The 23,982-nt window shown below is 32.7% G+C and overlaps 1 long non-coding RNA gene across 3 annotated transcripts in view; it reads left to right on the top strand.

The window, feature by feature from the left end:
* LOC140699798 (uncharacterized) overlaps window positions 1-15,285 on the top strand; it is a 32,788-nt gene extending 17,503 nt beyond the window's left edge. Inside the window, exons 4-5 of one of the 3 annotated variants that reach the window (XR_012078039.1) lie at window positions 14,528-14,641; window positions 15,130-15,285. This is a non-coding gene — a long non-coding RNA (uncharacterized lncRNA). Of the gene's footprint in view, window positions 1-2,028; window positions 2,208-14,527; window positions 14,642-15,129 lie in introns of those variants that run through there. The other 2 variants (XR_012078041.1, XR_012078040.1) reach the window with 2 other exon arrangements.
* Window positions 15,286-23,982: the final 8,697 nt, after the last annotated feature.

Raw genomic sequence — 23,982 nt, 5'->3', positions numbered from 1 at the left:
AAAAAATGGGTAAGTATATATACAGATGGCAAATAAACATATGAAAAGATGCTCAAGGTCACATGTCAGAAGGGAAATGCAAATGAAAATAACAATGAAATACCACTCCTTAACTATTAAAATGGCTAAAATCCAAAACACTGACAACACCAAATGCTGACAAGGATGTGTAACAATAGGAACTCTCATTCATTGCTGATAGGAATGTAAAATGCTGGAAGATTTGGAAGATAGTTCGGCAGTTTCTTAGAAAACAAGACATAAGCTTATCAGAGGATCCAGCAACTGCACTTACTGGTATTTACCCAAATGAGTTGAAAACGTACGTTCACACAAAAACCTGCACATGGATGTTTATAACAGCTTTATTCATAAATGTCAAAATTTGGAAGCTACTAAGATGTCCTTCATAAGGTGAATAAATGGATAGACTGTGCTACATTCAGACAATGGAGTATTATTCAATACAGTGGTCATGCATTATTTATTTGTATGCTTTTCTTAGATGCTGCTAATATAAAATAATGTGCTTAAACCTCTGTTCCTTATCCCATCTACCTTAGATATTTTCTCTAAATGTTCTTCTATTTAAGATGAAAATTTTAGAGCACCTACATTTTCTTATAAACTCCTTCCACCATTTATCCTTGCAACATGTTTTGCCTATACCTTTGATACTGTTTGCATTCTGTTCTGTGGTGACATGTAAGTCTTCTGGCTTTCTCTATAGTTTATTTCCAAATACTAAAAACATAGAGATCATATATATTATATATAGTATAATATATATATATTTTAATTTTCAATACATATTATGCTTATTATAAAACTTTATGTACATAAAAATTACTCTGTGAATTTTTTAACAGCAGAGCTAATTAATATATTAGAATTACTTTCCTTCTCTTTAGACCCAACATCACAACTCTTGTGCCACTTAGAGAAAATGTTTCTAGCATCAGAGCAAAATCCATTTTTTTCTTATTTTCCTCCATTTGCTTAGATTTAAATCACATTTAAAGTGTGTTTTACATGTAGATGACGATGTTCTTCTACAGATTTTGTTTCTGAAGGCTTTTAATTGCTCTTCTTTTCTATTAACAAAAGTGAATTTCCCCATACCTACTGTATAAATACCCTATCTAGAATTTCATGTACTTTTCCATCCATTTCTCAGAGGCATTCCCTCCTAGACGTTTCAAACTCCTGCTTTACTCAGATCTGAGTCAGCACAGCTGTCATACTAAAATTTCGTTTCACCGTCACCAATCTACTGTTTCCTGAACCCCAGGTTACTTTCCTTTCTGATTTTTCTCCTTTTGCTTTGAAGAAGTAACTTCCTAAAAATTATTGTCTTCTAGTTTCTTATTATATTTTATTTCTAATTAGATTTTAATTGCTAATTTTTCTTTTTAAGATAGATTTTCTTTTGTTGATATTGATCTATACCTCCAATTATACTTCTCCCTCCATTGTGGAATTAACATTTTCCTTTATTATTTTTTTTTTTCTTTCTGTTTTCTCTTTCATGCTGCTGGTTTTAATTGAGTGGTCATAGCAAAAATGAAGGACCCAGTTGATATGTTTCCTACTAAGTTATCATGATTTCCCTCTCCCTTAATGTAGGTAATGCCGGAGTGGCAAGCACTCAGCTCAGAGGTACTTAACGCCAACATTAAGAACCAAACAGCTCACCAAATTTCTTTCGAGAAAATCCCTTTACTTTTTGACTAGGGAGTAAAAAACTGCTTGCTGTCATATTAAGGATGCTGTGTAGAATAGTTAAACTGTCTAGGTGTTACATAGTTAAATACAGCATCAATCCTCCTTTTTCTAGACTCCCCTCCCCTGCCTATTTCTTGGACCTGGACTCTCAAAACATTTTCGCTTAGCTGTATATATCCTAGACAGTGGCTTACTTTTCTCATCTTATCCATCAATTTACTTTGCATATTCTGTTTTCTAGAAATTTATTGCGAGTCCTCATCTGCTAATAACTACATTGTATGTTTTTGTTTAGTTTTACAGGATTGTTCTTTTTTATAATTTTCACTGAATGACAGTAGGATTTCAAGAGGAAGAGGAGAAAAATGTCTGCTCTCTAGCCATGTTTTAAAAAGAAAATTTTAAGTTAACTTTCATATTCTTATTTATTCATATTCTTATTTATATAGGAAAAATGACAACATGCATAAACCCAATATATGTATAAAAGTTCCTATTATAAAAATAAAGTTTTTCCCGTTAACTTGCCTACTAAAAGTTATTCACATCAAAATATATTATTTTTAAAGTGATGTTTTGAAATTAATGTGTGTTACTTTTAAATAGAAAGAGATGAGTAAGGACTCTATATAATCAATTTACTTGGGGGAAACCAGCACTCCTGAAGTGATACATTTAATTTGCATACTATTACATAAGATAATAAAATATACTTTGCTAAAAAACTCTTTCAAAGTATTTTCCCCTGAAGAATCTTGACTACTTCAGGGCATGGCATGCAATTTGGTGGTTTTTATTTGCTTTCTTTACAGCAGAGTTCATAGATCAAGTTGATGGACCATCACACATTAATTAGTTATTATATAAACACATTTAGAAGCTGCATTTATTCCACAAACAAAGGCAGGTCAAATATGTCATCACAAAAATGGATCTAAATTGTTGTATATAGCCCATAATTCATTATTCAGATATGAAAAATGATTTTTAGTAATGAATTCCCCATATAACTAATCAAGTTTATTTTCTAAACTCTGAAGAAACCATTAATTTGCCTTGTTATAATAATCTATTTTAATGGGCCTTTCAGAACTCCCTATATGGCTACTAATGACTCTGAATATAAAAGTCATCTCATGTTTCATCTATTCCAAGTTTATTTTCATTAATCATTATGAAATCATTGAAGCACTGACATTTTTCTACACAAATAAACAGCTGAGAGCATCCATAAAGAAAAATTTATGTGAAGCTAAAAAGCCCTTCTCAGAGAGGAATGAAAAGGCAACTCCCCGCTAAGGCAACTGTTTGGCAAGAAGAGCTTTAAGATTGACCATCCACAAGTCACTTACATGTTAGTTACTCAGTGCTCTGAAAGTTTAGATGGACTCTAAGAAACTTTAAGTCTTCATTAAGAAGGACATGTACCGAAGCTAGAGGGTAGTGTAGCATTTCCAATAGTAACATTTGGCCCATGATACTATGACACTAGCGCACAGGACCCCACCAATTCATGACGATCAGTTTCCTGTTCAATTACCCAGGCTTTTTCTGGTCGGACAACTATTTTATTTTTAATCACAGTGATTATAGTTTAATAACAATGTGGGTTTTTCTAAATTACCATTGCCTTGCCACATGAGCTTGATTATGATTTTGGGTAATTTATCTAGGATCCATTTCTAGATTTATAAAAGTTCAGTTGCTGTACCTAGGTATGTTCTTAACAAGACTGAACTTTCCTTAATTGTCATTAAAAGTATGATGGCCTAGATTACTTACATTTTAAATTTGCCTTTGAGCTATTATCTCCATAACTTTATCAGTTTCCAAAGGAGATTTTTCCCAGATATAAAAAAAGTAGGGAGGATGTATAAGATAGGACCTGAAAAACTCCAGTAAACCGCAAAAGAACATGCACTATGAAGATTATAAAAGATCATATATACAAGATAGTGAGCACTTTAAGATCATATTGGCCATGTTTGCATATGGTTGGTATTTCCATTAATATAAAAAAATTTATTGGTGTTTATGGGTGGGGAGAGAGGGCTTTGAAGAAGCATTATTTTCCAAATAGTACTTAGTGAAGACAGAATATACATAAAAATTGGTTTCACTTACTATCCACAGTGAACGTTTTAATGTGCATACATGACTACTGACAGTTTTGTTTACGGTGTAGAATACAAATTTAGTGGCATATGCTTTTTGCTCCTAATGCCATTTAACGATAACCCAGCATCTATTCTAGGCACTGGAGCTGTAGCCACACACAAATCAGACATGGTCTCTGTCTCCATGGAGCTTTGACATGGTACCTTTTCATAGGTTGATGCTTTTCCCCATAATGTTCTTTAATACAATATTCATATCTGCCTTGTATCTACCTGTCAAAGTCACATAGTGAAGTCCATTTTAGCTTGCATTTCTTCTGTGAAATAGCCCTGAGATCAGTTCTTGGTCCTTAAACATTCCTCAAACAGTATAAAATAGTGTAATTTCAACTGAGATTCAGGATAGTAGTTTCAGGGGAAGGCCCTGGAACTTAGTGCTCAGATTTAGATATTACGTCTGCCACTTACTTTGGCAATGTTTTATTTAACTACCTTGTTTACTTAGGGTTCTTACACAAAACATGAAGAAAACAAGAATACCTGTGTCCTACAGTATCGTGAGGATAAACTTGGTTACACAGTTTATAAGCAAATCATGTAGGAAAGTGCTGTCATGAAGCACTAAAGAATGTTAGTTATGATTCTATTTATTTTTACCCTTACTATTCATAGTACCATAATTGTATTACACTGTGGAATGGTCCTGTTCTCCAGGGAAAAATCTAGTTGTTAGGAGAGAAGTAACATTTACTCATTACGTACTACAAATGCCTAGTTCTTGGCCCAAAGTGATGCTCAAAAAAATTATAGATTTGAGTTTAGTCCTCACTTGTATCAAATTCAATGTGACAACTCAAGAGGGAGGCAATGACATAAAGAAAATAGAGAAATATAAAAACTATAAATGCCTTTCTTTGCACAGTCCAATGTTGAAGTCCAAAAATAGAGAAGATTCAGGGAACTGGAAATTAAGAAGATTTAGATTTAAGACCGGCTTCACTGTCCCTGATACATTAGGCAAAGTTGTTAAACTATTTTATCCTAAACTCTCTCATCTACTCAGTGAAGACTGTAATAGAAATAACTTATAGTGTGAAAGGGCATTACACACACACACACACACACAAACACTGCAACAGGAAGCTGTTTGACTTAAAAAAAAACAAGAAATGTATTTTCATTTACTCATTCAACACATACTTTTTGAGAACTTACAACACATAAAACTCAGAGGGTTGTACATCTGTGGACTTTGACGGTGGACTTACCCATGACATAAAACTATGAATACAGCTTCTCATCTATACCACATTTTCTCCGATATGGGAGACTGAAATGCCTCTTGAATATGTTACAATTAGAGAATATAGTTCTTACATGTTGTCACAGCATGGAACTTACCTGGCTTACATTCATCCTAACAAATGCTCATTTACAAGACAAATTACGTTTCTGAAGTACTGCTTTACCTCTTCGTGTAGTTACACTGAGGACAAGTTACAAGAATGTAAAGGACAGAATTAGGCTTTTTTTCAATGAATAGCAGGATTATAAACCATAAGATTATAGAATTGGATAATTAATATAAATCAGAAACCATCCAGGGCAGTATGTTCAATTCACTGAAAACATTGCAATAGCTTTGCAGTTCAAATCATTATCTCCCAGCCCATTAGAACTGGCCTACCAAAAAATCAACTGTCAAAGTATTTTGCTTCGTAAAATAATCTTCTATCCTCTTAATTTGGGATCTATTTGCTTATTTGCTCATCTCAAATTATACATTTTTTCTTGAGCCCTTGAGTCAAACCCAAAGTATCCTAGACATACCAATGCATTACTACTCACTTTTTGTCGTATCCTTGTGATCACGATGACAGCGCACAAGCTTTTCCTAAACATCATGATATCCAGCCCAAATAAAATTAAGATATAAACACACAATAAAACATACTATGTATTTGATAGATTTTTGGTCCTCTTCTAGGTAATCACTGTAAAATTACTAGTACAAGAAGACTAAACTTCATTATACAAATAGCCCACACTGAAATAAGAGAAACTTGACATCTTACAAGTAAAATCTATGTCATTATTTAAAAACAAAAACAAACAAAAAAACCCTGAATGTATCTGTTGTGAAAGTTACCTCTAAACATTATAAGATTTATTTATTTATTAATAAGTTTAATAAAATATGCAATCTGCCTAGGAATTAGCTGTTTTATTCTGAAAGACAATATGCAGAAACGATGATGATGATGAAGACAGTGATGCTGATATTGATAAAGATAATGCTGACAACAAAGAAATCCTGATTATATGTAGAAACAGGAAGAAAAATCCAAAAGTGATCTCTTACTGTAACCTAATTTGACTGAAATGATAATATTTTAGTAACAGGAGCAACAATGATTATAGTTAGAGCAATCTCTAAATGACTGCTGAATTATTTTTAATTTAACTTATAAATGGTTAAATAAAACTTTAAAACTTTCCCATCTGGGATTATCATTTTAATTAAAATAAGTAACATAATAAGAATGACATTTATTGCCACTACTTATTAAAGTTAGACATTTACATTATGGACATTAACATTTTGTTTTTCATATCTATTATGACTTTATCCTTTAGCATTTCTTAATCCTATTCATGGTTTGTATGGGTGCCCAGAGTTCATTATTTTTAAGTGTTAAAATGGACATTTTCCCTCAGTTATGTCTTCCATTTATTATTATCTTTAAAAATTGCTTATCCAGCTTCAAATCTTTATTTACTTTCAGCCTTTCCCATCCAAATAATTTGGCAGTATTTCTAAAATCATAATCTGTCTCTCAATTAGTTGGGCTATATTATATTATATATACATATTCCAGCACTGGATATTCTGTAGTATGTTCCCAATTGTGAAAGAGTCCTTATAAAATCTCCATTTTCTGATAAACATTGTTAACTGTATTCCTCTTTTAGAGATTTATATCATGTATTTTTATTGTACTATATATAGAAAAGTGTTTAAATTATGCTTATCCAGGGTTTTCCAAAATCACTTGGATTTAGACTTTTTCCCCACCTCAAAACCCCTCTGAAATATAATAAAGAAAAGAAAAAATGGAAATAAAAGAAATAAAAGAAAAAGCCTGCTTAATAAAATCTCAAAGACTATATTTGGTCATATTGTATGAAGTTTTATTTCGGGGCTAGTTTTATTTCATTGATCTCTCTATGTATTCTTTTGTCAGCATCACTTAGTTCACTCTATTTCAATTGTTAACAGTTGCATAAAATATTGCATTATCTCAAACAGGATATCTGCAATCACTTATGATATTTTTAATTTGTTCATAGTTTTTCCAGTTTATTTTTAATTTCATATTAATTTAAAAAACAAGTTTTTGAGTTCCAGAAAGATGTCATCAGACTTTTAATTGAAACTGTATTAAGCTTTAATTAAACTTTGAAGAATTGTTTTTATAATATTTTGTTTTCCTTTACAGGCATGTACTATGCTACTCCATTTATTAAAATCTACTTTTACTTTTCACCATAAACTTTGTAATTTTCTTTATATAGTTCCTGCACATTTTTTGTTGCATACTCCTGGGCATTAACATTTTTCATTAATATTCTGAATGGAATACTCTCTCTTTCCTATTATATCTTCAACCTGGCTATTACTGGGATATGTCTATTCATTTTTTCTATATTTCCTGGATCTAGATGCTTAACTGAACTCATAAATTATAATAATTTTTCTCAGAATTCAAGTTTCTCTTGGGATTGAGTACATAATCACAATGTCTGAAAAAATTAATGTTTGTCTCCCTCCAATAACTATAACTTATTTATTTGTTTAATTTCTTACTGTTGAAAACTTTTGGAAAAAATATATAATAGCGTTAGGTGACATATTCCCTTTATTTGCAATTTTTGTTAATTCTTTTTCCAGTATTTAGCCCTTTAATAAAAATTCTCCCCAAAAGTTCACGAATGGACTTCAGGAACTCCTTGAACTCATGGAATTATTTGTAATATTATGGATGAATATGTGTTTCCCTGGGGAGAGAATTCTTAGCTTTAATAAAATTTCAAAGGGGTCTAGACACAAATAAGCTTTTATAAACCTTATTTTAGGAATTAGAATATAAAATACTATGATAATAAGTGTAAAATTCAATTAAATAAGCAATTTAAGATGGAGAGGTAAATTTAAAAACTAGAATTAAAAATTCTAATTGACAAAGAAAACATGAAAAATCAAATTATATACCAACTGAATTCAACCATATATTTAAAACTCTAAACTGAGGTATCTATAATTCAAGCAACTAAACAACAATTTAAGTTTAATAAATCCATTCATGACATAGACGCCGAAGTCCTAGAACTATCCCATTTCTGATCTCCCTACTTTAAGACATAGTTGTGCTTCCTAAAACTACCATTATCTCTCACTGCCATGAGTGGATAACCATTCTTTTGTCTTATCAGCACATTGGTGGTATTTTTGGGAATTCAGTACAATTAATCATAAGAATTTAAGGAAAAATAATAGAACACCATTCAGACTGACTATGGAGGCTGGAGGACAGCTTTGTCTCAACACGTGAAGAGAAGTGAGTTGGTCATTCAGCTCTAGAATCATCATACCTTGAATTCTGAATTAGTTCTACTGTTACTGCAGTGTTTGTGGTATGAGCATTCAAGATGCCATTGATTACAGTTGTCATGACAAAGCAATCAGCAGGCAAAAATCCTGAATTCCAAAACAAAATTTGGTAGAATTGTCAATTTGTGCTTTTAAAATATCTACACTGTTAAATCAATTTATTTCATTAATTTAGCTTTTTTACTGTTACACAAATTCTACTAACCACAAAATTCCTAGAGAATGTGAAATATTAGCCTGCTTCTATAATTATTTGCAAGGAGAGTTTTCACATACACTACCTCTTTTGATCCTTAAAGCAAATCAGTCTCTTGGTACCACTGCCTCGAAAGGGCAGACAAATAAAAATAAAATCTATCCTGGCTAATACATTATTAAAGGTATTTTTTTATATAACAATTAAAAAGTTTTCCTGTTATCATTGACCAAAATATGCTAAATGAGTGGCTTTTAAAAAAAAGAATTCTGAGAGAAAACTAAGTAAAGTGTTATTACTAAATAATATATTAAAATTATTTCAGAAGAGCCAAATATGAATACTGTAGCTTCAAAATAATTTCTGCATAAAATGTTTTGTGCTAAACAATGCATTTTTATATATTTTAAATTGGCTTCCTAAAGATATTTTTCCAGCAATATGAATCACAAAAATTCCCCAATAATTTATAAATATTAACTTGAGATTATTGGAGGGAAACCAATCTGAAAACTTGAAGAGCTTGAATTAAATAACAATATAAATCAATCTTTTTTCTTTCAATTACATTCAGAAACTTGAACTAAGCTAATAAAGTATTGTTTAGAAAATTCTATAGAGAATCTTCTTTTAGAAAGGTGTTTGAACACAGTCTTTATTTTACTTAAGTGGGTTAAAGATCTCTATATGCAAACTTGTTTACTTGTTTGCTTAAGAAAACGGTGGGATTTCTGTGGCAAAAGCAATGGAAAATTTCAGCCTAAGCTTCCTGAATTTTTATAACCTTAATAAGCAGTATAATCCAAATGAATCGCATCTGGGATGCTATTTAGTATATGGAAACTGACAACTTTACTGTTTAGGGATTTATTGAATGTTAATTTGCACTGCAGCCTAATTGACTCTGAGAAATAATGTAGATATCTTTTCTGGGACCTGAACTGTCCCACGTTAACAGTATTTCCAGAGTTTTGATACCCTAATTATAAAAGACTTTGATGATCACAAAAAGGATAACTTAACCTCAACTCCTTTTGAGATGCATTATTTTATCTTATTCCCATTACAGGCCATGATTAATGGAGATGTAGCATACTTCATACTTAAATTTAAATACATTAAATAACTTGTTATCCACCAAAACATGAAAAGCAAAGTCTCATCACAATTACTGTTACCAGAAGATCACCATGACATCACTGTGACTGTACATTACAATAGGCATCTTGCTTTCCATTAAATCAGGCCACAGTGACACCATCAGTCACTTAGTTCATCACATTATCATAAATTTAATTCTATCTGTAAGTACTTCTTGGATTAATAAACAGGTGATTTTTTAAAATGAATAATCATGTAAGTTTTTTCTTCCAGTATTCAGAACTAAGCTCCTACCACGGAATTCTATTCAATGAATCTCTGCTGACTGGGGATCAGGTTGGGTTGCTGGATTACCCCAGGTCTTTGCAAGGGTGGGAAGTGAAATGGTTACTCTTGATATGTGATGGTGGTGTATAAGTCCAAGCTGCTGGTCCCCTACTGAGGCATATTAAAAAGGCTCCCTGTCCCCTGGTCTCCTCACACGGAAGCAGGGGCAGGGACCATCAGCCCACCTACCTACAGTGCACCCTGACAAACTAAAATACACAGCTCAGATGGACACATTCCTGCACGTACATGAACCTCACTAGACATACATAAATATGTCCAATTGTAATCAGAAACTTATTTAAACAAGAGTGATGATGTCTACATGTATTAATGAAAAGTCATACATTCAAATTTTTATTTATTCATTCATTCAGTAAATATTTGTCAAGTGTTCCAGGCAGTCAGGGCACAGAGGATGGTTCATTTAATGAGAAAAGACATTGATAAGGAAAAAATTGTGTCTTATATAAGCTTTCTGAAAAATATAATTGACGTATGACTGGGAATGAGGGCCATGTTATTTTATAAGGATAATCAGAAAAGACTTCTTTGTTAAGGTAATGAGATGTGAAGGAAATGAGGGGAAGAGCTTTGTGGATACGTGGTGAAAGATCTTCCCCGCAAAGTGAGCAGGAAGCACAAAGGACCTAAGATGAAAGCACACCTGGTTATTATCTTAGGTGTATTAGTTGCCAAGTATTCATTTCATTGGAAACTACGTAGTTTATATTATATTAAATTATAGAAAGATTATAGATATTATATACCCTGCAGTATATGTTATAATTGCATATAAAAGATATATTAGGTCAATACATACTGTCAATTTGTGAAGGTGATCAGGTTGCTGGATGGTACATGCAGCTATCAATATTCATCATCTGATAATGCCAGTGATTTTAGTATGAGTCTAACTTGCACTAGTTGATGTTTAGATTTAATTAGGATAATTTTTCTACAATAATTTTCTATGGGAATTTCATCACCTTCCATTATGACTCTCTTCTGAACTTCAGTTTATAGCTAACTTCAGGGATATCACAGCCATGGTGTATTCTTACACTTAATGGGTAGTAATCAAAAGAGATCTAATTACAACTAGCATTCTATATCCTCATTGCATTAACTTGCTGTAATGAAATAAACTACTGAATTACTGAATGGGAATATACCTAGTAGCTTATAATATTTAATTTCAATGCTAAGTGTCTCAAGTTAGAGCACATATTTCAAAATAATAAGGATAGAGGATCTGCAGAATTACATTGGTGATGTGATAATACTGTTTCTTTTATTATATTATAGTAATACTGTAATGCTGTTTATTTATAAATAAAAATAAATTTATTATTTATCTGAGACATATTAGGTACAGTGCAAACTAGGAATGGAAGGATCTTTTCTAGTGCTATAAAATATAGTTTTACTAAGTTTTTAATTAACATAAAGGAGATACTGCATTAGGCAGTTGAATTAACTTTAAAAATACTGATACTGAGGACTGGAAATAACTCCATCAGAAGGATGACTGTACTTGAAATCACACAGAATCACTGTAGAGGTTTCATGTTAGCCAAACACTCAAGTAAAACACCTGCAACAAAAGTACACGTGAGTTACATTATGAGTGGATGTCGTTTTTGCCGTTTTCTTGAAACATCTGGTATCTGAGAGATTGAGTTACACATTAACATTTTATTCTCCTGATCTCCATCTTATTTTCCTGTATTAAGTTGGAGGAAAAAATGAAACGTGCTTAAACTATACTATGACATCTCCCCACACAAATATGTTCACCAGTTACAAGTTTACCTTATGCATTGCAACCTAAGAGTTGATAAAGACAGAAGAACTCCTTTGCATTTTTCAAGCATTATGACTGAGTTCATTGTTTAACATACTTTACAAATATATTTATATGAGACTTCATGAAGTTTTGCTCTATTAGAGTCTTATTAATAGAAGCATAGAAATAAAAAAGAGAAAGGCAAGAAGTGAAAATGGAATCACTTCCTATAATCTCAGTTACTATAAATTGCTCAGTGAATTATCATTATAATTACTCATTTTTAAAGAAATCAGTTTTATGTAATTTCCAATCTCTCTAGATACTAATAATACAGCCAAACTATTATAAAATATAATGCAAGGTATATAACCTAGAAAAATTTTAATGCAAAAATTATTTTGCTCTGAACAAAGGTATCTAATGCATACTAGATGTGAGAACAAATGTCCCTCTTGGTCTAAACTTATCAGAATTTAAAATAAATACATAACTACTATAAAGTAATGTTGCAAACAGTAGCAACTGTGAGTTGTGTAGTTTTGAACAACTGTATAAATATTTTAAGCCAGCGAGAGTAAAATATGAGACCAGGGCCAACTTTCCCACAGACACATACTTTCCTGGGACTCACCTAAAGACTTTTGAACTAAACTGTTCAGGCAGTAAAGAAAATCAAAGGGAGAATAAATTGAGGGTTACAGTATGTTTTAAGTATTATATAATGCAATATAAGAGGGAGTTTTGTAAACTGAGGAAAGCTATTTGATAGGCTCTTCAAATGCAACAATATAATATTGTAAATCAACTGTACTTCAGTTAAAAAATTACAAACTTGAAAAAAAGTTATTAGAAATTTCCACCTACAAATTCAGGAAAATTGGATTCATATAACATGTAAACTCAAGTAAAAAGTTACAAAGAATTATTGCAGTCAAATCCCATAAAAAGTTACTATAAGAAAAAAAAAAAAAGAAACAGAACAACATGTCCACACACAAAGAGAACATGAAAGAAAGACATGTTCAAAGTCTGAAAAGTTTTTCTGAAAATAAAACACAGAAGTAAGGTAGCAGAACTAAAGAAAGAACTGGAAATAAAAGCAAAATTCATTTCAGAAAGAAAGACTAAATTAGAAAGAACACAGAATTGACTAATCATAATAGATAATGCCTCAAAATAAATAAAAAGTGAGACAAAGGAAGTTTTTAAATATCAAAATAAAATATAAGGATATGGTAAAGAAAAAGATTCAAAAGAGAATGACAGATAATAAAGCAAAGAACATGCAACACACAGATAACAGGGATCCCTAAAACAGAAAACCAAAACAAGAGATTAGAACAAATAATAAAATCTGTAATTCAAGAAAACTTTCCTTAAATAATAATCATAATTAATATTTAAGCTATGTATTATGGAGCACTATACAAATCTAAGGATATCATTCCCAAGTAACCGGAACTGAAACATATTCTAGTAAAATCATTGGACTTTAAAGAAAAAGGCAAAAATATCCTTTGATCAGTTAACAAAAAGGTCATGTGATTTAAAGAGATGACAGTAGAGTCTCATTAGATTTTTCAACAGAAATGGTTTATGTCAGAAAAAAATGGAGTAAAATATTTAAATACTCAAAGAAAATATGACAACAATTTTATATGCAGCAAAATTTACCTTTAAGTATAAAAGGTACAAACATCCAAGATCTCAGAGAATTTTTTTCCTATGAGCCCTTCTCAAAAAATCTACTAAATAATGGGGTCAGACAACAAAATAACAAGAAAGACCTCAACATGAGCCCTGGTAATGAGAACAAATGGTTACACATAAACTTAACACTCAATAAGAGTTAAAGGGGGAAGAGTATGTATGTAATACTTGTATGGGGACATATAAAGTGAGGGAATTAAAGACAGTATAGTCAAACAACAGACTCAACTGTTTTCAATAATCATGATTAGTTGAGACTGTTTAACATGCGATTGTTGATACAAACTAGAGAAGACACAGATGTAACATGAAAGAGGTTAACTGAAAAGTCTGTAGTCTTGAACTGAAAATATCAGAATAAGCTATCTATATCCCACCTCTACCATTAAAAAGGCCAAGAAACAATGATTAATCCCATAGTAGTGAAGTTTCCTAGCATTCTATCCTCAGATTGGCATCTTTAAGTGCCATTTCCCACTATGAAGAAGAAAGGAAGGAAGGAAGAAAGGAAGGCAGGCAGGCAGGAAGGAAGGAAGACAGGTAAACCTAGGGCTTCTTTGAGAAATGATCAGTTCCATATATGTGTTAGGAGATATACAAGATGATTTTGGAAGGTACTGACATGGTTGTGATAAACATTTTATTAAACTACAGTCTCTTTTGCATGGTTTTTTGGGTCTTGGTTTTATTTCACAATAAAAAAAAATTAGAACAGTAAGGTAGCACAGCATGTTTGCAGCTGGGTGCAAATGCAAATAGCTCAACACTAGTTTTATTATACCTTGTGTGTGTCATATGTTTACATTACCTGCCTAGTTTCTAAAAGTCTTTGAGTTTATGAACTTTGCTCCAGTCTTTTCACATCTTTAAATTTTTCCAACTCTCAGGGAAATTTGTCTTCAACTACCTCTTGAGCAGAGAGGTCTGTCCTTTCTGTGACTATGAAAGAATGGATATCACAGTAACACTCATCTGGGGGTTTCCACTGAATGATTGGTGATGTAAGTTAATCCATCATACCATCTGAAGATCTCAACTATTTTTAAAGATCCTTATCAGTGGTGGATATGTTTTATGCATCTCTGACATGATAAATGACTAGCCAGATGTCTTCTATAATAAATACTGTCACTGAATTTATTTTGATTTGTGAAATTTGGATACAATAGTGACTGCTCATGGCACCGTATAAGGCTGTCCCCAAAGATAGTTAAAAAGGAAGGACATTTTCAAAGATGTTTCCCAAATAGAAATTATTTATACTCCTAATTACACTTAAAATCTAGCATTATTTTACATTCACATATCTCCAGTCTATATCTTCAAAATTTAACAATATTTAAAAAGTATCATTATATTAATGAAAGCATTACCAACCATCTCTGACTTACTATGGTTCCACTCATGATTCTTGACTTTATGATGGTCTGAAAGTGATAGCATTCAGTTGAAACCATACTTAAAATTTTTAATTTTGATTTTTTCCCAGGGTAGCAACAGGCAGTACGATACCCTCTCTGACGCTGGACAGCAGCAGCAGCACAGCTCCCAGTCAGCCTTGCGATCATGAGGGCAACAAGTGACACTTAAAACCAACCTGTGCCCACACCACCACTCTGACTGTCACTTTCAGTACAGTATTCAATAAATTACATGAGATATTCAACACTTTATTATAAAATAGGTTTTGTGTTATATGATTTTGCCCAACTGTAGACTAATGTTAAGTGTTCTCACCATCTTTAGGGTAGGTGAGGCTAAGCTATGATGTTTGGTAGATTAGACGTCTTTAAATGCACTTTTGATTCATGATATTTTCAGTTCACAATGGGTTTATCAGTACATAATCCCATTGGAAGTTCAGGAAGATCTGTACATATATAAACAACTGTTAATACAGTTATCACAGAAAGAGAAAATAAGCAGCATTTTAAATAAATGCAATGAGATGGAGGGACAACACAAAATAAAGTTTACTAAAAACCAAGTTTCCTTGAAAGAAGGGGAAGTCAGGATAAATAATCTGAGGTTATTTACAAAGATGATATTACAAAAAGACTGCTGAAAGGAAAAAAATGTCTGGACGATTACTAACATGAAGACTAATATGAAGCATTAAGGGATATATGAGTAACATAAGAACACGATGATGAAGAGATTTAGAGGTTAATAATTTCAAATATTTTGGAAAATAAAAGGAAATCGAAAGTTTGAAAGGAAATATATATCATATTCCTTGTGCTGTGTTCAAGCTCATTATAAAATAACCACCAGCAGAAAAATGTAGTTACATGTGCAGCAATAAATACGTTACACTAAATAATGGTACATATACATGCAAAATAACCTGTGCTCAGTAGCAGACACACACAGTTATAAGAAAAATAATATCGAGATCGTTTCATAAAGGAAGAATATAGTTAATGATGAATAAAGTAGAAAAGAAAGAATATTCCTTTTGTGAAGGCACATAAAATTACACAGAAGTCGAAAAGACAAAAAAATTCATTCAAAATCTGTTCATTTCAAAGATGATTTAGAATGAGGAGGATGCCCAGTTGGAAGAAATTATTTTAAAACTGGGGCAAAGAAGTATAAATTTGCAAAGAAAACTAACAGAAAAGATAAAATATACTATACTCCTGGTATATAACCTAAACTTACAAATGCTCAAGAGAGGATTCTACTGTTAACCCTTAATAATGAAGAAAATAAAAACTTATAAGAAGAGTTTGGCATTAGATTCTAGTTTTGTTGAAAAACATGAATGAGTGTATAAATTAAAGACAATAAATAATGTAGTACATGATTTTTCCTTTTTTTAGTTCTTAATATAATTTCTGATCCTTCAGATGAATTAAGATGAATTTATCAGAAATGAAAAAAAGTCAGCGAAATGTACATTTTCATTAATTTCTTGAAATTGAATCATTTTACTGACTTATCTCCAAATACTCCAAATATCTCCAAGAACAAGAGTGGGGATCCTCCCTCCAGGATTTCCTTTGTTGCTTGCAGGGGACGGAGTGATATACTCATTGTACATTGTACACTGTACATTGCAGGGGGCTGCTTGATAAGTGAATTGATGGAAACTGGATGTGGGAAGGGAGGACTCACTCAGCCCTGGGCCAGTGCTGCTCCCCTTCCCTCAGTATTTATCTCGGAACGGCTCTCCCGGGGATGAGAAAGAGAGGGAAAGAAGACAGCCTCCCACACAGGGTAGATTTTGTGAAAATGCATTTGGTTACATGAGGTATAAGGGCTTCTGCAATCTGAGCTACCCTCTCCTTTCTTTGCTGCTCAGTTTTCTCAGGTTTTTTTCTGTACCTCCTTTATCCTTCCTCATGACAGTCCTATCATTCCTCACCTCCCAATAACCTGCTTGGGGCCCTTCTACAAAGTATAAAGTACAACACATGACAGATTTGAAACCACACTTGGCTGAAACCGAGACATCCCCTCAAGAGCACTTATGAAGGTCAGTGGCCCAGAAATGATGGTAATACTTAGATTCCATGCTGGGGAAAGTCCCTGACTCACAAAATCAGCAAAAGAAAACACAAACAAGTTGAATTATTCCTATCAAAAACCTTTAGAGAAGGTTTAAAATAATAATGATAATAAATAATAAAATAGCAACACTTAATTATAAAGATGACCTATCACATTTTTGCTCAAGTATTTAAGAGTATCATAGTGTATGTTCATATGGCTTTACAATCTATAACATTTTGACATTTCCTTCTGCTTACTGGGGATTTAGAAGAGACAAGTGCTATTTATATAACCCTAGGTAGCATGACATCTGCCCTCTTCTTTGTTCTCAGACTGAGGTTGAATTCCCTACTCTGTCACCATCTAGCTATGTGATCTTAGGTAATAAAGATTTCTTGAGTGTTTAATAAATGTCTGGTACTCTTTTAAGTACTCTTCACATGTATTTAATCATTTAATTCCAAATCAGTGAAGTAGGTATTACTATTTTCATACCACTTTCATCAATTAGGAAACCAAGGCACAGAGAGACTGTGAACTTTTCCAAATTCACATGGTCTTTATTTGCTGGGCTGATTTTGAACCTGGGCATTCTGACTGTATACCTCCTAATCATAAACTCTATACTCTGTTTACCTTCCTTGTAAGTCACTGCCTTTCTGATCTTCTATTTTTCTCTTCTATATAATTTGCTAACAGGGCTGTCAGGAAAACCAGTGAGATGCATCATGGAAAGCAATTAACACAATGTCTGGCATGTACTGGATGGTTAGCCCATAACTGTGCTATCATTCTTTAGGAATCTAAACAAATTACAACTCAAAAATTTAAGTTTTAAATAAAACTTAAGAAACAGGACCAAAAGTAGAGTAGCTTGGTCTAAATTCACAGTTGCATGGGCTAAAATCCAGTGCTCAAAATCATACTGAATTTTAACATTTACTATAGTCTTGTTATAAGAACAATGGAATGTTAATAGACAAGTGTGTTGGAAGGAGTAGCCTCCAGGCTGATAACCTCAGTACTGGGAGAGTAGTAAGGATTAATGCTATGAAGTATGGTGTTCCTTGTAAAACCTCTCATTCAGGGTGAGGACTCTGACCTATCTACAGGGACACACTTAAGAGTTGGTGGACTAATAATATTAAATGCTCCAAGGCAGCATTTCTTTAGGTTTCTATTGCTTTAGTTTACTGCTAAGAGCGCTTAATACCTTTGATTTAAAATCTCTTGTCTCTGCCTTGAAACTGTGGCCAAAGAAGCTTTCAGTATGGAAACCAACTGACTCCTCCCAGGAAGCAGAATGTGTCAGAAATGAATGCTCGGTTGCTTGGTCTTGCATGTTACTCTGTTATTTATTTTCAGGAGACAAATATTCTGCTTTATATACAAAGCAAAAAAAAAGTTTTCTTTCAGGTTTCTGTAACAATAATGAATATTCCCTTTCTCAGAAGACTGAGTATATGACTGCTCAAGAAAGACAGTCAGAACCAGGAAAGTCCTATTAGTAACTGGTCATTAACATACCAACAATAAGAGGATGCGGAACTCCTGGTAATAATAATGGTAGAACATAAGTTTTTCCAAATAGTGCAGCAGCTAGTTTGCTGTGGGAAATTACTGGATACCTCGTGGGTCAAAGTAAACTTCCACTAGAAACACATCATAAAGGGAATTTTGAATTTTACTACAAAGTAATACAAGTTAATCTGAATTTTCTGTTGAGCACCTTAAAATCAGATACTACTTCCTTCCCTTAGTTTACATATGTACATAGATTCATTTGGGATCTAGCAGTTAAACTTGTTATGATTAATAAGAAAAGAACTTAGACATTAAGTAATGTATTTGGGTCAAAGCAAATGACTTTACTGGTTGGTTTATGATATTGTACAGTCAATTTCTAACACAAGTAGAGTTAATGTTAAAAAAAATTATGAGGTTGGGGGAATGTGATACTAAGGCCATGACTTCTCAGTTTGTGTGTGTGTGTATGGAAAGGGTTTGGTGGCTTCAGAAATTGATATTACTATAGCGTTACTCTATAGTTTCATGCAATAATTCATTAGGTATGTATACAATGACACTATGTTCTAAATCTGATAATTTGCCAATTTTATTTTTAATGAATGTTTAGGAGTTTCAAGTTATTATCAGACAGGCATATTTTTACAGTACCTTCAAGCTTTAGAATCTTAATAAGAGTGATTTGGTAAAATTTGATTAAATCCAATCTAGTTATTAAATAAATTTCTAATGTGAGAAGAATTTTGTTTGGAGACATCTAAATCTACAGGATTGCAAAGAATTAAAATTAGGATCATTCCCTGCTTCCAAAATCAAAGAGTGAGCAGTGACAGCAAGAAGTAGGTGTGTCATTAGCAATTTACAAGGACAAGAGAGAACAAATCTCAGTGGTCAAATTGTCTCAGTAAGATGCTGAAATATCCGGTGTTGTTTTGAGCATGAAAACTACGCCAATCTGGTTCTCTCTCTTAAACTTGCTAAGCAAACCAAGGAAAACTAGAGCCAAATTTAGATTGAGGATGGGGAGAGGGGGAGAAGAGAGACTGAAACAATTTAAAATCTGCCTAGAACAACAGACAAATGTTTTATTTAAGGTGCTGCACTTGCTGTTGCCACTCACGTGACACAGGACTGCTACTGAAGTCTAAGTTCCACGTTTTAATAATGAACTACAAAGAGCAGTTGTTTCTGGTAGCCAAATGAGTTCCTCTCTTGGCATTTTTCACCTTTGGTTTCTGCCTAGTGACACTGAAAGTGCTTGGATACAGTCCTAGGTGTGATGGTTAATTTAATGAGTCCACTTGACGGGGCCACAGGTACACAGGTATAATTGGTTAACCATTATTCTGGGTGTGTCTGAGGGTGTTTCTTTAGGGAATGATTTATTTCTGTCTACCAATTCATGGAACAATATTACCATCTTTTTGTTAAAACCAGAGGCTCAAGTAATTTGTTACTTGAACAAACTTATTAATATTAGAGCTGCAATTCAGTCTACTTCAAACCTTCTACTATGACAAACTGTTAATCTGTGGGAAATCCACTCCAGGGAGTGAGGGCAGAGCCTGCTTCATGGATGTTAGACGTATGCACTTATACAAAGATTCATGATCAAAAAGGCACCATCCTTGGCTTAAAGCCCTGCTGTTGCCTTCTTGTAATACTGCATAGTTTTATCTTCGAATTCTTATTTTGGAATTAAAGTCTGATAGGACAGTGGAGCATGCTTGAGCAGAAATGATATGCACAATGTGTGTATCTACTGCCATTTCTCACTGACACATTTGCATATAGCATTCATGCTGCCCCGTGAGCACAGTGGATCAAGGATAAATGGTAGTACAGCAAGACTTAAAGCAAACAGTGTCACATGTGACTGAACAAGCAGGGGCACAGACAGCTGCAAGCTGCCATGTTTGCCATTCAAACCAAAATTTGTTTCAAACACACTATGGAGGCAATGAGTGGGTCTCTAAGAAGCAGGAATGATCAAGAAAACCTACCATATTTTTTCTTACTCATGTTACCTTTCTATATTAGCTAACCACTTACACTGAATGCGAGGACATAGAAGTTAAAAAAAAACCTCCTCCCTTATTCTCTAGTAAGCTGCAGGTAGACTGTATTGGTCCAGTGCAGGAAATCAAGAAGTGAAACAAAAATCTGGGGGCCAGTTTTGTATATTGATTCTACTGTTCTGGTAAAACAGAATAACATATGCATGGATGAGATACAAGATATAAATTGCTCAATTTTGGTGATCCTGTATGCCCTTTTACTTGCATTTAAAACAGACATTGTACAATATGAAGATAAATGGCAAAATTCATGCTAATAATTCATTTTTAGTTTAGAACAACATTAAATAGCAAATACAAAACAACATGACAAGTCAAAAGACAGAGTAGAAGCTATATATTTTAGTATCTTTAATGGCATTTTTTTCTTCTTTTTGAAGAGCAACCCTATGTTTTCATTCTGCAGAAGGCCCCACAAATGATGTGGCTGGCCCTTAGTAAACAGTAATATTGATATTACAGAAACACATGGAATTTGTTCATCTTGGTGATTTTCAATCTTCATTGTGAATCAAAATCATCAGAAAATGTTTTTTAAGGGATGTCTAGATCCAAACCCAAAGATTCAGATCCAGTTGGTCCAGTGTGGATGCAGCATTGATTTAATAAGCTCTGTGGAGGATTCAAATGTACAGTAATGATCAAGAACCACTGGTATAGATGTCTCCATGCTTACAAAACCCCTAATCACATATACTGCATAATCTTAACTAGAGGCTATACATTTTAATAGCAGCTTTCTGGAGATAATGCCTCAAACAAAACATAAGAAAATAATAAATAGCAGGCCAGAGAGGGATCTTCAGGGACCTTGGAGTCTATTTTCAAATCACCTATTACAAGTAGGCACAGGATAGTTTCCATCTGGTACTTTAACCAAAACAAAATTCGAAGAAAAAGTTCAAAAGCACTGTTAAACAATGCAGTCATTGTTTGCTGATGGAAATAGCATTTTTAATTATTAAATTATTAATGTAGTTATTTTAAAATTATTTCCTTGGACATAGAGAAAATAGACTGACATGTTTTGTTATTTTTATTTTCTAAGTAAATAATTCACATGTAGAAGATCTGACTTAAGCTTCTTTAGCCAAGTCTTAAGTAGATTCAGTAGCTGTTTAGATTCACAGTTGACAGAAGGCATTGTATTTCTGTCTGCATATGTCTGTCCACATCCTGTCTCTAAAGCTCCTTAATAAGGATGTTGTTCCTCTCCTTTTTTAATTTGTGAGGGATGAGAAGTTAGTGTGATAAACCTATGTAGGAATTCAAGAAAAGTTCATGGGTGAGCAAAAAAAGAGAAGCCCTTTCTCCAAAACGCAGGAAATTCTTGGAGTTTACTTTGAAAACAGTTATAATACTTTTACTCCTTTCAATAATATTGACTCCCTAAAATTTATATTCAAACCGTGGATATTATAAACCTCATAAAGAATACTTTTTATTGAAGAGTAGTGGATTCATTAAAGATGTTTCTAATCTTTTATAAACTTAAATTTACTAAACATCTCTATAATACAAAAGTTAATGAGATACAAAAAAATGATGTTCTTTAAGCAAACAGTTGAAGGAGTACTTAGAGTTCTACTTGATTTTGGTTGGTTTATCTCTGCAGGATTTTTCATAACCTGTAATATGCAAATATCCATTATGTATCTTCAAGATAGTTTTGGACCAAATACTAGGAATATTCTTTTTTTTTTTTAAGCCACTATTATTTCCCACTGAAGTAAAAGTAGCTAATCCTTTTGGACCATGTAACTACTGAATGTTTCAAATGCAAAATAGGCTGTATGATTTTTTCCTCTTTTAGTCTCTTGAATACGCCTGCATATGCTCAGTTTGAGATTCAGTGGGTAAGTCAGGTAGGTACCAACAACTATTTTCAGTTCAAGGGCTATGATGGAAGAAACTCTTTGCACGCTTCAGGTCTAAGGTCTATTCTCCAATTTTTCTTTATTAGATTATAAAATTGATATTTGATTTCTATCTTCACAGTAAATATTCCCAGACCTTAGTTTCTTCTGTCTAGTTCAGGAAACCTATTGAATGAAGACGATGAAAGAATAGTTAAGTGTGTTTGGATATGCCAAATTAAACTGATTTTCTAGAAGGTAGTTCTTTGACATTTTTAAATACTTTCTAGATCTTTTGATTTAAATGCTCCAAGATTACTTAGTGAAATCAGTAGATTTATAGCTTTTGCTCTTAATTTTTTAAAATAGTATATGCTCTTTACCAAACATTTAAAAATGAAGAAATACATAGTGGACAGCAAAAATCCTCTATAATTACAATTTCCATAGATGACAAGTAGTTACAAACACTTTCAGAGAGTTTATCACAATTATACACATTACATTTATCTGTGTATATATGTCCATGTGTGTAGGTAAAATTAATCACATAAATAATCTTAATTGATATTATTTTGACATGCAAATTCAATGTCAAATTAGCCTTCCCTTCATATCAATAGATTTCCTATATCAGTAATTTGTTCTAATACCAGAATTATTTTCCTCATATGGTGTGCTTTTTCATTATATCCCATAAACTCCAATACAATGGAAGCTCTCATGAAATAAAAAATGTATTTAAATATTTAAAACATATAAAGATGCTTAGTTTGACTAATCTGTAAACTTGATTTGTGTTCCTACTATTTATGACTTAAAAAAGTAGTCTATTTACAAATTCAAAATAAACAAGATGTATATTTATAAATGTTAATATATATACAAATGTAAAATGTTCATATGTAAATGTATACTATGTAGATACATAATGTATTTTATTTACCAGTCTTTTTTTTTAATTTATTATATACTGGGTATTTAATTTCCAGAAGTATCTGTCCCTTCACTGGCACAGAAGCTAACATGCTAAGGAATGGAGCAGGTTCATTGCTCCAAAATAAGCTAGGTATAGTCCTGTTTAGTTGAAAATTAGTGCACTCAGTCATGCTCAAAACCAGCACTGTGCATGCGGCTGACAGGAAGAACCTCCTGATTACGCAGTGGCTGCAACTAAATAAAGCTGAACTGGGGGACCAGCTGACAGCATGCAGAGTCAGAGCCACAGCTGGAATCCCTTGTGAGCAGAAGATTCAACATGGAAATCCCTTAATTTAAAGAACTGGTGTCACGGTGGGAAGGAACAGACTGGGAGTTTGAAATTTGTAGATACTGACAGGTATATACAGAACAGATAAACAATATTATACTGTATAGCACAGG

This window comes from Vicugna pacos, chromosome 11 (genome assembly GCF_048564905.1).
Source record: "Vicugna pacos chromosome 11, VicPac4, whole genome shotgun sequence".
Lineage (NCBI taxonomy): Eukaryota > Metazoa > Chordata > Mammalia > Artiodactyla > Camelidae > Vicugna > Vicugna pacos.
The sequence above is the reverse complement of the archived record's forward strand: the minus strand, read 5'-3'. Positions and strand labels throughout refer to the sequence as shown.